Source organism: Oncorhynchus mykiss, chromosome 27 (genome assembly GCF_013265735.2).
Source record: "Oncorhynchus mykiss isolate Arlee chromosome 27, USDA_OmykA_1.1, whole genome shotgun sequence".
Lineage (NCBI taxonomy): Eukaryota > Metazoa > Chordata > Actinopteri > Salmoniformes > Salmonidae > Oncorhynchus > Oncorhynchus mykiss.
In genome coordinates, this window is record NC_048591.1 from 27,606,679 (window position 1) to 27,619,187 (window position 12,509).

General features: G+C 41.8%; 1 long non-coding RNA gene across 1 annotated transcript; it reads left to right on the forward strand.

The window, feature by feature from the left end:
* The first annotated feature begins 10,189 nt into the window (after nucleotides 1–10,189).
* On the forward strand, nucleotides 10,190–12,122 carry LOC118944781. Its single transcript, XR_005040095.1, has 3 exons — nucleotides 10,190–11,451; nucleotides 11,799–11,856; nucleotides 12,102–12,122. It is a non-coding gene; the product is annotated as an uncharacterized LOC118944781 (long non-coding RNA).
* The last annotated feature ends 387 nt before the right edge of the window (nucleotides 12,123–12,509 follow it).

Consider the following 12,509-nt stretch of genomic DNA (forward strand, 5'->3'; position numbering starts at 1 on the left):
TCAGCTGAATGGATTTGGGAGAAGGAGAAATGGGGAAGGCTTGGGCGAGTTGCTGTTGGGGGCGCAGTGCTGTTGACAGGGGTAGGAGTAGCCAGGTGGAAAGCATGGCCAGCAGTAGAAAAATGCTTATTGAAATTTTCAATTATGGTGGATTTATCAGTGGTGACAGTGTTTCCTATCTTCAGTGCAGTGGGCAGCTGGGAGGAGGTGTTCTTATTCTCCATGGACTTTACAGTGTCCCAGAACTTTTTTGAGTTAGTGTTGCAAGAAGCAAATTTCTGCTTGAAAAAGCTAGCCTTGGCTTTTCTAACTGCCTGTGTATAATGGTTTCTAGCTTCCCTGAACAGCTGCATATCACGGGGGCTGTTCGATGCTAATGCAGAACACCATAGGATGTTTTTGTGTTGGTTAAGGGCAGTCAGGTCTGGGGAGAACCAAGGGCTGTATCTGTTCCTGGTTCTAAATTTCTTGAATGGGGCATGTTTATTTAAGATGGTTAGGAAGGCATTTTTTTAAAAATATCCAGGCATCCTCTACTGACGGGATGAGGTCAATATCCTTCCAGGATACCCGGGCCAGGTCGATTAGAAAGGCCTGCTCGCTGAAGTGTTTCAGGGAGCGTTTTACAGTGATGAGAGGAGGTCGTTTGACCGCTGACCCATTACGGATGCAGGCAATGAGGCAGTGATCGCTGAGATCTTGGTTGAAGACAGCAGAGGTGTATTTAGAGGGGAAGTTGGTTAGGATGATATCTATGAGGGTGCCCATGTTTAAGGCTTTGGGGAGGTACCTGGTAGGTTCATTGATAATTTGTGTGAGATTGAGGGCATCAAGTTTAGATTGTAGGATGGCTGGGGTGTTAAGCATGTTCCAGTTTAGGTCGCCTAGCAGCACGAGCTCTGAAGATAGATGGGGGGCAATCAGTTCACATATGGTGTCCAGAGCACAGCTGGGGGCAGAGGGTGGTCTATAGCAGGCGGCAACGGTGAGAGACTTGTTTTTAGAGAGGTGGATTTTTAAAAGTAGAAGTTCAAATTGTTTGGGTACAGACCTGGATAGTAGGACAGAACTCTGCAGGCTATCTTTGCAGTAGATTGCAACACCGCCCCCTTTGGCAGTTCTATCTTGTCTGAAAATATTGTAGTTTGGAATTAAAATGTCTGAATTTTTGGTGGTCTTCCTAAGCCAGGATTCAGACACAGCTAGAACATCCGGGTTGGCAGAGTGTGCTAAAGCAGTGAATAGAACAAACTTAGGGAGGAGGCTTCTAATGTTAACATGCATGAAACCAAGGCTATTACGGTTACAGAAGTCGTCAAAAGAGAGCGCCTGGGGAATAGGAGTGGAGCTAGGCACTGCAGGGCCTGGATTCACCTCTACATCGCCAGAGGAACATAGGAGGAGTAGAATAAGGGTGCGACTAAAAGCAATAAGAATTGGTCGTCTAGAACGTCTGGAACAGAGAGTAAAAGGAGGTTTCTGGGGGCGATAAAATAGCATCAAGGTATAATGTACAGACAAAGGTAAGGTAGGATGTGAATACAGTGGAGGTAAACCTAGGTATTGAGTGATGAAGAGAGAGATATTGTCTCTAGAAACATCATTGAAACCAGGAGATGTCATTGCATGTGTGGGTGGTGGAACTAATAGGTTGGATAAGGTATAGTGAGCAGGACTAGAGGCTCTACAGTGAAATAAGCCAATAAACACTAACCAGAACAGCAATGGACAAGACATATTGACATTAAGGAGAGGCATGCTTAGTCGAGTGATCAAAAGGGTCCAGTGAGTGGAGAGGTTGGTTGAGGGTCACGGCGATTTAGACAGCTAGCCAAGCCAACCGGTAGCAAGCTAGCATAGGATGGAGTCTGTTGTTAGCCACCGCTTGCGTTCGGTCAGTAGATTAGTGGGGTTCCGTGAGGTAGAGGGGATTAATCCAAATCACACAACAACAACAAAAATAAGAACAATAGATATAGTTATAGAGGCCCGAGAAGAAAACATAATAATAATAAAAATAAATAAATTGTCCGATTGTCTATTCAGATAGCAGCCGGTAAGACAGCTAACGGTTAGCGGGCCGCAGATGGGCGTTCAGGTAACGTCGCGACAGAGGAGCCAGCCGGATCTCCTTCAGGTAGATAACGTCGGCAGTCCAGTTGTGAAGGCCCGGTGGGGCTCCGCGTAGGCAGTGAAACGGGTCCGGATAGGTGACTGCAGCCCAGGAGTGAATGATGGAACTCAGGAGTGATTGACGGAGCTGGCTAGCACCGGAACAATCGATGTTTGCTCCGGAATCGACGAAAGCCGACTGTCACACGGATAGCAGCTAGCTAGCTGTGAGATCCGGGTATGAATGTCCAGAGAGCAGTTGAAATCCAGGGACATGGAGAGAAAAATTGGTCCGGTATGTTCCGTTCCGAGCCGCGCTGCGCCGTACAAAACTGGCGATAGATTTTCGAGCTAAAGGATAGCTGATGACCACAAACCGTGGTTAGCTGAATACTAACGATTTGCCAGTAAAGAAGCTAACTAGCTTCTGGATTAGCTTCTGGGCTAGCTCCTGGCTAGCTTCTGGCTAGTTTCTGGCTAGCTTCTTGGAGTTTCTGGCTAGCTTCTTGGAGGATTACAGATCTGAGGTAAATAATATTTTTTTATAAATATAAATTGGTGAGGCTGGTTGCAGGAGAGTGTTTAGAAGATGAGTTGATGGAAAATGAAAATAAAATGTATGTGAAAAAAGTTGTAAATATATATATATACAGGACACGACAAGACGAGGACAAAAGACGTCTGAACTGCTATGCGATCTTGGAGAAAGTGTGTTAAAGATGTTAAGTAATTAATGTTGATATTATCCAAAGGGTTTTTAACTGAAATGTTAAATGTTGGTGTCTCGATCTCAGACATTTACGCTCATATTTGTAAATAGTATTTCAAAAATGGCAGAATCAAACAGTATTGGAATAGTGACTTGTATTTTGCATCTAGAAGTGTAAGAATTTTAGAAGAATGCTATTTCATCAGTCAAATGTTGCACTGTTTGATAAGACAGGGTAAAGAAAACCTCCATTTTAATGAGTTTAGTTGTGAGTTTGACATTTTACCACAAGAAGTCACTATAATACTATATGTTATCAAACAGGGTTGTGCTGAAAATCAAATGAACCACAGCCAAATTAATTATTTGCAACTAAGAGTAAGATTAAAAAAGACATGTATAACTTACTTTCTTGATAAAATACATTCTAAAATGTCAATATATGTGATTTCTGAGTATGTAGTGCACATATCTTTTTAAGGCCCAAAGCAGACGTTTTTATATCAATATCAAATCATTTCTGGGTAACAATTAAGTACCTTACTGTAATAGATTACGATGAAAATGGTCAAAAATGTATTTTTTGCAAAAAAAACTTTCTCAAGCAATAATTTTGCTAGGACTGTCTGGGAGTGGTCAGTGTGGAGGGGAAATTAAAACTAGCTGTTATTGGCACTCTCTTTGTCGTTGGTCTATAAACCAATTTACACATGGTGATGTCGCCATGGAAAGCCAAAACTCTCGCCCATGCAAACCTGCTGATTAGAAGGTGCTGTATAGATGTGAGAAACTCTCTTTTCATGGCACTTCAATATCGAAGTGAATTTTTTGTAGCAGGTTAGGAAACTGAGGTTAAGGTTAGGAAAAGGGTTAGGGTTAGTGAAAATGCTCTCCAAACCTTCTACGAAAATTACTTTGCATTGAAGTGCTGTGAAAAGAATGTGTCCCTGCTCAGGTGTTGCATGCATCAACCAATGGTTGTGTGCCAAGTCATCCATTGTGTCATCGACTGACAGATTGCTATAACATATGGTGTGGTTAGCTGACACACAAAATACCTATCCAGGCAGTGTAAGATCTGGCAAGTGTCAGCAAGGCCTGGGCAGAGGAACATGCTCTGTATTTTCAACCAGAACTATCAGGAAGCAACCCCGATCACATTTTTGTAAAACACATTTACATTGTTAGTTTCATCAGCTGTTGTACAATATGAAATAAAATTATTTTGACTTCACAGGGCCTTTAAATGTAGGCAAACAAGTTTTCGGCATTCAAACTAATCTACCCAGCCAGATTCAGCACCATGGACAGTGAAGATCAGAATACCTGCGATCTGACGATTAGAACAACAGTGCTATTTTTTATTTTTTCAATTTAAAGTTTTATCAAGTTTTCTTGTTTTTCAATCAACCAACAAAACACATTCCACATTCACAGGCTTTAAAAAAAGAAAAAGTCAAAAAATAATAATACATATGAAAAAATAAAAATACAATTAAAATGAATGATAAAGTCAAATAAAAGCATTTATTTTCCTTGGTGCACACGTACTCAAAAACGAAATTAAAATAAAAACACACAAAAAAACATTTAACACTTGCAGCAGCACTATCAAGGTTCTTATCAGCTATTTCAAGCATTCGCTGAGACGACGGGCCAATAATTAGTTTTTAGGTTTTACAGTACCTTACACAACATGTATCTGCGCATTTCCCTAGTCACCCTGTTCACTCTGTCCAGTTTGAAATATAGTTGAATAGTGAAGACCAGAGTCTATCAAACTTGGTCTGTCTCTTGTGGAGGTCATAAGTGAGCTTTTCAAGAGGAAGAAAGTCAACAATCTGGTCAATCCACATTTTAAATGTAGGAGGGGTATTTGAGGCCCACAATAGAAGAATACATTTCTTAGCAAAGTATGTAATAGTCATAAGCAAATTTTCTCTGTCAGGATCAAGAACAAAGTCCTGCTGGGCATTAAGAAGATAGATACACGGGGTCATATCAAACTGTACCTCTAGTATTTTCTGTGCAGCAGTATGTACAGATTGCCAGAATCTGGCAATCTCCCTACAGCTCCAAAATACATGCATATAGGTTCCACTTTCAGAGGTACATCTTTTACAGTTAGGAGACATATCTGTTTTCATTCTATGGAGTCTCAAAGGAGTATAATAAAATTTGTACAAAAATTTGTAATTAGATTCTTTCATTTTTACACTGGTAGAGGAGCAGTATACCCTGTCGCAAACCTCCGCCCATAACTCATCACTGATAGTCAGACCAAGGTCCTTTTCCCAGATTATTTTCAAAGGAGTAAAGGAGGAGCTTCCTTTCTCAGAAAGGAGTCTATAGATGTAAGATATTTTGCCTTTAATGGATTGTGCTGTGACAAGAAGGGTTTCAACTTCATTCAACTGAGTTCTAAACCTCCTCTTGGAGGTAAATGAGGAAATTACATGTCTAATTTGAAGATATTTGAAAAAATGGGATCTTGGCACATCGAATTCACTGCAGAGCTCTTGAAAGGATTTCAGTGTAGTGGTTTTCTGATGAAATAGGTCTGAAATGGTCCTGATTCCTAGAGTATGCCAAAGATTAAAGTTGGCCTCCCTCAGGGCTTTTGGCAAGTCTGGGTTGCCCACTATAGGCGAGTGAGAACATATTTGGGAGGAAATGCCCAGGTATTTCTTACAGTCCCTCCACGCTAGTAGGGTGCTGTAAATCACAAAGGTTTTGGCTATGTTGCCCACTTCACTAAAGTTATTCATGAATATAATTGAGCTTAAGGGCAATGAACCACAGGATTGGGCTTCTATCTGAATCCACGTTGACTCTTGTCTGTTTGTGATCCATGTTAGCATGTTGCGGATTTGGGCAGACCAGTAGTACAATTGAAGGGAGGGAAGGGCAAGACCACCCTTAGATTCAGGTTTCGATAGAGTGGAAAACTTGATCCTAGGTTTTTTATTGCCCCATATAAATTTGGTGATGCTTTGGTTAGTTGTTTTGAAAAAGGAACCTACTGGGAGATAGCATGGGAGCATCTGAAATAAGTAGTTCAGTCTAGGGAGGACGTTCATACGGATTACATTAATTCTTCCTACTAAGCTAATTGGGAGGGAGATCCAGGTTTGGAGATCGTTCTTGATTCGGTCCAGGAGTGGAAGATAATTTTCCTTAAAAAGGCCATTCAGATCTGGTGTTATGAAGATCCCGAGGTATTGAAACCCCTGTGTTTTCCATTGGAAAGGACAAAGTGTCTTCATAGAGCTGGTGAGTGTAATATTGAGAGGGCAGGCAGTGGATTTGTTCAAATTGATCTTATAACCTGAAAACTTGCCATACTGAGCAATTGTGTCTAAAATGAGAGGGAGGGATTTCTCAGGGTTGGATATGTAGAGCAAGACATCATCCGCGTAAAGCGAAATCTTGTGCTGCAGGCCGCCTGCAGAAACACCCATAATACTTGGATTGCTCCTTATCAGCTCTGCCAGAGGCTCCGCCCCCAACAAGTAGAGCAGCGGGGACAGCGAGCACCCTTGTCTTGTGCCCCGTTCCAGAGGGAATCTGTCAGAGTTCAGTCCATTAGTAGTCACCATGGCATTTGGATGAGAGTATAGTGATTTGATCCATTTAATAAAATTTGGGCCCATATTGAACTTTTCTAAGACTGAAAACAGAAAGCTCCACTCCATCCTGTCAAACGCCTTCTCAGCATCCAGTGAAGCCAGTAGGACAGGGGTCTTCTGTGCGTTTACTTGATCAATAATATCAAAAAGACGGCGAATGTTATCAGAAGAGTATCTGTCTCTAATAAATCCAGTTTGGTCCGCTTTTATTATTTTGGGAAGAAGAGTGTTAAGTCTTTTGGCGAGCAATTTGGTAATTATTTTATAGTCGAAATCCAACAAGCTTATGGGCCGGAAGGACGAGCAGGAAAAAGGGGTCCTTGTCTTTTTTTTAGCAACACTGTAATGCGAGCTGTGTGCATTGAGTCTGGGAGAACTCAGTTTTTGCAAAAATCCTCCAGCATTGGCATGAAGATAGGGCTGAGCTGGGGCCAAAAAGCTTTGTAGAACTCTCTGGGGAATCCATCTGGGCGTGGGGACTTATTAGGTGGCATGGAGGTAATTACCTCCAGGATCTCCTCAGGAGTGAAGGGGGAGTTGAGATCTTCTTGGTCGGTCTCTGATAGTTTAGGTAGCGAGATTCCCTCTAGGAAAGAGTGGAGTTCTGCCTCCGTGTGTTTTCTCTCAGAGGTATATAGTTTGCAGTAAAAATCATGAAAAGTTAAATGGATATTTTTTGGGTCATATGTGACCTCGTCCTCTGCTGTTCGGATAGCCATGATTGTACGCTCTGACTGCTCCTTTTTTAATTGGTAAGCAAGCAATCTACTGGGCCTATTGCTAAACTCATGGTATTTCTGTTTAGTAAAGAAAACTTTCTTTTTTTTATCTCCCGAGTGTAGTCCAAATTCAGTTTGGCTTTGGATGCTTTAAGATGACTCCAGGAGGTGCTGTTTAGGGATTGTTTATGTATTTTTTCACAGCATTCCAGCTCCCTCTCAAGATCTAGCCTGTGTGCTTCCATTGCTTTTTTCTTAGAGGAAGCATATGCAATTAGATGACCTCTTAGTGTGGCTTTAGCAGCGTCCCACATTGTGGCCGGAGAAACAGGAGAATCTTTATTGTCTTGTGTGTAGTTGTCTATCCATGTAGTTACCAATGTATGGAACGCTTCGTTTGATAGCATGGAGGTGTTGAATTTCCAGCTCTTTGACCTCGGGATGTTTTTGCAGAGGTCAAAGCGGAGGTGGACAAAGGCGTGATCTGAAAGTGCTATGGGTCCGATTGTACAAGTGGCTGAATTTATGAAACTCTTTGGGATAAAAATGTAATCTATACTGGAGTAGGTGTTATGGACATTAGAGTAGTATGTATAGTCCATAGATGAGCTATTAGTCTCTCTCCAGATATCTATCAGTCCCATCTCTTTAGTAAGAGAGTTCAACATCTTTGCAGATCTAGGATTTGTGGTGGGGACTTGAGATGATTTGTCTAGGGTTGGGTTAAGGGTACAATTAAAATCTCCGGCCACCACGCCTATGGAGACACAATGCTCATTGAACAGGGTTATAATTTTTGACATGAAGGCAGGAGTATCTGTGTTAGGGGCGTATATGTTTAATATAGTAATTGGTTGACCATATAGTGACCCAGTTATCAAAATAAATCTCCCCTCCGGATCAGATATGTTTTTGTCAATTATGAATGGAACATTTTTATGGATAAGTATGGCTGTGCCTCTACTGTTTGATTTGAAAGATGAGAAATACACCTGTCCCACCCAAGCTCTGCGGAGTTTGGCATGTTCAGCATCACAGAAGTGTGTCTCTTGTAATAGCGATGTCTGCTTTTTCCTTTTTTAGAGCACATAGTATCTTTTTTTGTTTTATTGCATGCCGTTCCATGTCAATAGATTCAAGGTACTAGTCATCGTCATCGAGCAGTAATCGAACTTTAGTGCAAGTCATCGCTGGGTAAAAATGGATAGTAATTACAGCTGCGTTCACATAAAAGGAAAATAAATGGTGTACATAAAATAACAATCTCTGAACACCCCAGCCGAGTTCCCAAACAACTCGACACATCCCGTTGGATCTATTACCCCCCCACTCAGTCTCAATTCTGTGTTCCGAATAAAACAAAAACCGGGAACAGTTAGCAACGCACAACGTCTCCCTCTCCCCACAAAAGAAATGCCTCATCCTCTCCACCCCGTATTGAGTAAATAACATAGTTGACCTCGTCCAGACCACAGTAAAAGAGGGGAGAAAAATAAAATCAATAGCCAAGCCTACATATACCTCCCCCGAGGGACATAGGGAACCCCAAGTAATAATAGCAACAACAACAAAAAAACAGGGAAATAAAAGTAGGCTGAAACATTAGTAGGCCTAGGTTAGGCTATACAGCCCATCCCTCTCAGTTAAAGGAAAATAAATATAAATTGGACGGCTATAATGACCTTTAGGGGGTGGGTCTCTGGATATCGGCTATATGTCGTCTTACCTCCTTTAGTAATGGCATTAATCGCATTTAGTCATTGGTCTGTTTCTCATTGGCCAGGATTGTCTTTCAAAAAACGTTTTGCCTCTTCGGGAGTTTTGAAGTGTCGCAAGGCTCCTTGGTGAAGAATCCTGAGCTCGTTTGGGTATTTGAATCCCCCGAAGATGCCTCGGTCAATGGAGTATTTCTTCACTTCGTCGAATTCTCGGCGTATTCCAGCTGACAGGTCCTGGTGTAAAGCGAGTTTGGCGTTTCCCACTGTGATGGTGTTGTTTTTCGCCGCCTGTAGGACTCGTTCCTTGTCGGTGAATCTCAGGAAACGTATGGTGATTGGGCGCGGTGGTTGTCTGGCTGCTGGTGGGGGCCTCAGTGCTCGGTGAGCTCTCTCGAGTTCTATGGGCCTGTCGGTGGACATGTGGAGCCACTCGGGAAGTTTGTCTTGCAGGTAGCGGATCAGTGGCATGTTTCCCTCCTCTTTTTCGCCCAGATTGAATAGAACAATTATTCCTTCGCCTCCTGTTTTCCAGGTCCTCTGTTTTCTCTTCCAGATGCTCGATTTTCTTTTTAGCATATGCTATTGTTTCCATGGCATCTGTCAATAAGTTTTCCATGGATAGGATTCGCCCCTCTGCCTCGTCCAGGCGCCCCGCGTTTATGGTTATCTTGTTGTTGATGTCAGGCAAAGCGTTTTCCAGGATTGTCACCTTGCCCCCTATCGCACTGAGCTGAGAGTTAATGGCATCTAATTTAGTGTTTAGTTCTGTACGTTGGGATCTCAACTCAGAAAGGATGTCTTCGACAGAGTGCGAGGTTGGCATTCGTTGTGCCTCGTGGGGGAGCGGGTTCTCTTGCTCCTGGCTAATGGCGCTAGTTTTTTCTGAAGCTAGCTTCTTCTTGGAGGCTTTTTCCGTCGCTAATACTCGAGTCCGGGTAAAAATGTCACCTGTAGTGTCGCCGCCATGACTTTTTCTTACTAAAGCTAAATGAGTTTGAACTTGGAGTGGAGGTAAGATTAGGAATTGGAAACTACTTGTGCGGAGCTCTTAGTTCATGCGGCCATCTCGTCCAAGGGTCACGTGATCCCCGACAGTGCTATTTTAAGTGATTTTCAAGACACCCAAAGTCAATTTAAATCCACAACAAAATCTGCAGGATAAAAAGCAATATAATCAAACATTCAAATAAGTAAACAGGCTATATTAAAGTGCACTAAACATAGAGACAGATTAACCATGGAGAACACGAAACATGATGATAGATTAACCAGGGAAGTGAATTTTAAGAGGTTAAAAGCTAAAACAACAGAATCTGGGTACGTCTGTGTGAAGAGGTGTGGCTTTAGTGTGGATTTGAATAGTACACAAGTAGGCCTACGCTATTTTTGCACTGTAAAACTTTTTTTTAAGTGTTATGTTTTCCCAGATTCATAGTGTTATGCAGCCCAGGCCTATCTAGGAAGGCTGGGCATAAATTGTTTGCTCACAGCATCACATGATGACGTGGGCAACATAAACACTTAAACTCTGTAGATTAACGTTAATAGTAATTAAAACTAATTTCACCACGAAAGGAAGTGCAATCGAAATGAATGAAGAAGACAAGGTAATTCTAGTGAGTTAATAAAATGACAAGGTGTTGCCTGTGAGCGTTGTAGACTACTGCCTCACAAGCCCGGGCTTTAGTGGCACTGGCATACGCGCTTGCCTCTGCACTGAAGGAGCCACCGAACGCGTCCGCGTTGCAGATCTCACTTTCTCCCGCTACAGTATGTCCTACAATTACATATTTGGTGGGGATTGGCAGCCAACTATAGGATTGGATTGGGACTAAATCAAAGAATAAAACGATATTAAAATGAATAGTATTAACAAATATTTCCCAGAAGATTTTGGGTTCAACCTAAGGCTGACTAAGACAGATCAATCAACTTGATCCGACACAGTAAGCCTACATGTCATACGTAAGTAAATCCACAAGAGAGACAATATTGCAAAGGCAGGACCATGTTCGATGGAAGGCGTAGGGGTAGGCAATCGAAAACGTTTGACGGGGAAATTTCTGTCAATATTAGCTAGTCCTACTGAGTGGGCAAGTAACCTTTCCCGCGCTCTTCCTAAAAAATACTATTTGTGATGTCATAAAGGTCTAACGTTCCATGACGTAGCATGTAGCCCTAAATTACAGTCCCTGCTTGCAATATTGTCCTCACTCTCGACCTGAACTCAACTTGAATGTAACCAACACAGACAAGGACATGCTTTTTGAGATATAAAATAGCTTGAATGGATGAAGAAAAGGTAAGCTAAATTACTTCATACAATATTGGGGGAAATTTACCATTCTTTATAAAGTCACCAGCTTAGCTCTGATATGGCTGTAGCTCTATTTATGATGTCCTCTGCACAGATCTACTCTGACATTGACATATTATTACTTATTGGAATGTCTGTCCTTCAGGTAGCACAGAGGGAGGATGGTGATCCTCAGAGGGAAGGAAAGGAAGTTGTTGAGGAAGAACCGGTGGCCACGCCCAAAGAGGAGGCCAAGAAGGGAAGGAAGGTAAGATAGCAGTAGTGACAGAGCACATAATAGGCCTACTGAGTTACACTCTGTACCTGATAGCAGCCATACCATAGATATCTATATATCTCAGATAACAACATACGTAGTAGCTGTTTTCAAAACGTGTTTTAAGAGCTGCTTTGACCTGGCCCATAGCCTATTCATAAATTGTCTCAGAGTAGGAGTGCTTATCTAGGATCAGTTTTGCATTTGAGATCATAATGAATACAATTATTTGGGCAAGGTTGAGCACACACCTTATCTGATGAACTTTATGTATACGGTTCCTGGTGTTACATGTCTGCCATCATTTGAGCTCTGGAATCTGTTCTGTTCTATCCTAGGCAAAAAGTAAGAGGAGTGGCAAGAAGTCAAGGAAGCTGGGCACTGACAACGATGCAGGTCAGAGATTTACCTCTGTAGTACTACATTGTTTCTCTATTCTGTCTGTGATGTGCAGGTTGTAGCTATCCATTTTCAATGAAACTGTAGTCTACTGTAATCAGTAAGAAAGGTCACATAGATAGCTTTATTCAAATAGGCCTATTCTAAAACCCTAAAACAATGAAATCAGAGTATTAAGAGATAAAACGTCTGATTTCTCTTTAATTTTGTTTCTACTTCCTCTACGGCAATCACATCTTTAGTCTCCAGGAATAAACACCTGGGATAGAGGATCTGTAATTGAGCTCCTGGAGAAGAAAGCTGTTCAGGCTGCATTCGGCCCAGGCAACAAGGATGAGATGGAATACTCCTACCCAATCCTCATCTCATTCCTGCGCAATCTTACTGATGAGTATGTTAAAAGGTTTTTCTGTAATGTTCAACATTTATGAAATATTGTGCAATGGGAACTAAACACTAACTAAAACACTTATTTTAAATTGTCTAGGCAGTGGCAAGTGATCTACAAAGGACTAAAAAACCCTGTAAGTTTCCCTACCTGCCTTTGACCTTTGATGTGTCAATGATCTGTTGAATTAAGAGATTAGCCATCAAGTCATATTCTGTTATTCATGTTCTCTGTCAGACTTCATCAAACTTTGAATTCAGTC